The following is a 2,879-nucleotide window of genomic DNA, read 5'->3' as shown; positions in this document are numbered from 1 at the left end:
TCACAAAAGAGAAGCTACTCTACTGATGAGCTTCCTCAAGGCCTCTTTCATGTCCCTGTTCCTCAGACTGTAGATAAAAGGGTTCAGCATCGAAGGGACCACAGTGTACATCACAGAAGCCACTGCAGTCTTCCTGGGGGAGTCAGTCACTACAGAGCTAATGTACACCCCAAAAGCTGTCCCATAGAACAAGGAGACTACTGACAGGTGAGACCCACAGGTGGAAAAGGCTTTGTGTTTTCCTCCTGATGATGGCATCCTCAAGACAGAGGACACAATGTTAACATAAGAGAAAATGATCCCGGAAAGAGGAAAGCCACCAAATATGCAAGTTTCAACGTGTATCAGGTTGTCATCAATGAGAGTGTCAGAACAGGCCAGGCTGATGATCTGAGGAAGTTCACAGAAGAAGTTGGGGATCTCCAGGTCTGTGCAGAAGGACAGCCATAGAATCATCAGTGTGTTGAACATGGCATCCACAGTGCTAATGGACAGAGATATTAGCAGCAGCAGGGCACAGAGGGTGGGTTTCATTATGGTTGTATAAGCCAGGGGGTGGCAAATGGCCACATAGCAGTCATAGGCCATCACTGCAAGGAGAAAATTTTCCAAGACAGCAAAAACTATGACAAAGCAGGCCTGGGAGAGGCAGGCTGTGTAGGTGATACTCTGGTGCTGGGTGTGGATATCTGACAGCATCTTGGGGATGGTGCTTGTACTTAAACAGATGTCATTGAAAGACAGACTGCAGAGGAAGAATTACATGGGGGTGTGGAGGTGGGGGTCAGAGCTGACAGCCAGGATGATGAGCAGGTTCCCCAGGATGGTAACCAGGTACATGGACAGGAACAGGCTGAAGATGAGGGGCTGCAGGGCTGGGTCCTCTGTCAGTCCCAGGAGAAGGAATTCTGAAATAGCTGTGTGGTTTCTGGATTCCATGTTGCTGAAGATTCTGATGCAAAGAATGAGGTGAAAAGATCATAAAATGTTGGGATAGCTGCAGTCTCATTTGACTTAAAGATAGAAGGAGAGAAACCCTGGGCTAGAGGACCAGTGGTCTGTGCTTCAGCAAGCCCCCTGGATGGCTGGGATGTGTGCAGAGTGTTGAGAACCCGTTCATTATACACAAAACCTTTCTTGTGTCCGGTTCTGGAATCCAGCGAGTATTCTGATGTTTTCCTCTCTTCCCCAGTCCTCCACTCACTCCTCCTCTGTCTCCACTCCCTTTATGTAAAACATTTTTAGTGAACACGAACTCTGTTTCATGTGCTGTGCTAAGTGCTTAGATGGAAAAAAGGTCAAAAGACATGTTATTCAGTCGGAATCACCCTCTGCCTTTACCAAGTCATGAATGTGACTTAGAAATCTGTCTTCCAAAGTTAGGATTCCCTAACCTTGGCTTGGTTCAAAATCACCTGGAAGTCTTTTTCAATTGCAGATGGATTAGTTCTTACTGTATACTCACGAGGGCACCTAGGAAAGGTAAGGTTATGTCATGGATGTGGGATTCACAGTGAGTGCTTAGCCCAGACTGGGTTTGACCTCCAATTAGATGCTGAGTTCATTCTAGACCAAGATCTCTCAATACCTCTGGACAGTACAGAACCAGCACTGTGAAATGACCACTCAGATCTCATAACTTTCCTTTATAATCGTAATATTTTCTTCCTGACCAAAGCTTCTTGTCTTTTCCTTGCCTTCAAAGTGTGTCCATCTCAGCCAGCTGCTGTGCTACATCTTGTGATCCCAGCTACTGGACAGGCTAGGGCAGGAGGATTACAGCTCAGAGGCCAGCCTGACTAGCACAGCAGAACCCAGACTCAAAAATTCATGTCTATGTTTTTAAAAGAGAGAGAGAGCGAGAAGAGAGAGAGAGAGAGAGAGAGAAAGAGAGAATTTTTAAATATTTATTTTTCAGTTTCCGTTGGACACAACATCTTTATTTTATTTTTATGTGGTGCTGAGGATCAAACCCAGCGCCCCACGCATGCCAGGTGAGCGCGTTACCGCTTGAGCCACTTCCCCAGCCCTTGCGCTACATCCCCTGCCCTTGAGCCACATCCCCAGCCCTGAGCCACATCCCCAGCCCTATGTCTCTTAAATCTATAACAAAATGCCTTCTTCTCTACTCATGACATTTCTTGTAGCTGATGGGCTGCATTCATTAATGTGAACCTGAGAAAAAAACATCAAAGTGCTGCCTCCATGCTTGAAGGTTATAAGAGCTCCCCATGGAAATGCAAGTCCTCCTGTATAGCGTCGGATTCTAAGGGAAACTGGGCAACTCTATATGTGACATTCTCTCCATCTCAGGGAGTTCTCCCCTTAAGATGACAGGTGGCATTATTAATTTTTAAAGAAAAGACAATTAACTCAATAAGAGGACTAAGTGAAATATATAAATATCCAAGAACACATGAAAATAGAAATACTTCCCTAAAATGTACAATTATAAGAAACACACACTTACAAGACAGTCAGGGTCCTGCTAGGAGTGTCCCCATGGTACAATGGTCTTTGTCTACAGGGAGAGGCAGAAGATTCTGAGACACCATTTACCTTTTAGTGGGGTGTTGGTGTCAAGCACTCTCAACTTCATCCAGACTCCTCCACATGCACTGAGAATGGAACAGTCAACTACAGAGAAGCTGGATATTCTATTTCTACCACTGGAACTGCATGATGGATGCCTTAACTCACTTGGTCGGGGTTTTCATTTGGTGATATATACATATAAACAACCATCACATGGAACACGTTAAATCTATATGGAGAATACTCAGATACACTTCAGTGAACCTGGAAAGAACTTGAGGGACGTTTCATGTTGAGAAATGTACAAAACAAAGACACCTAGCACATATATTTCACTTATAGGT

General features: G+C 44.9%; 1 pseudogene; it reads right to left on the bottom strand.

Annotated features, from left to right (window-relative positions):
* Positions 1 to 939, bottom strand: LOC107157573 (annotated as a pseudogene).
* Positions 940 to 2,879: the final 1,940 nt, after the last annotated feature.

This window comes from Marmota marmota, unplaced genomic scaffold (assembly GCF_001458135.2).
Source record: "Marmota marmota marmota unplaced genomic scaffold, marMar, whole genome shotgun sequence".
In the NCBI taxonomy this organism is placed as follows: Eukaryota; Metazoa; Chordata; class Mammalia; order Rodentia; family Sciuridae; genus Marmota; species Marmota marmota.
Note: the sequence above shows the minus strand (reverse complement) of the source record. Positions and strands in the feature narration are given on the sequence as shown.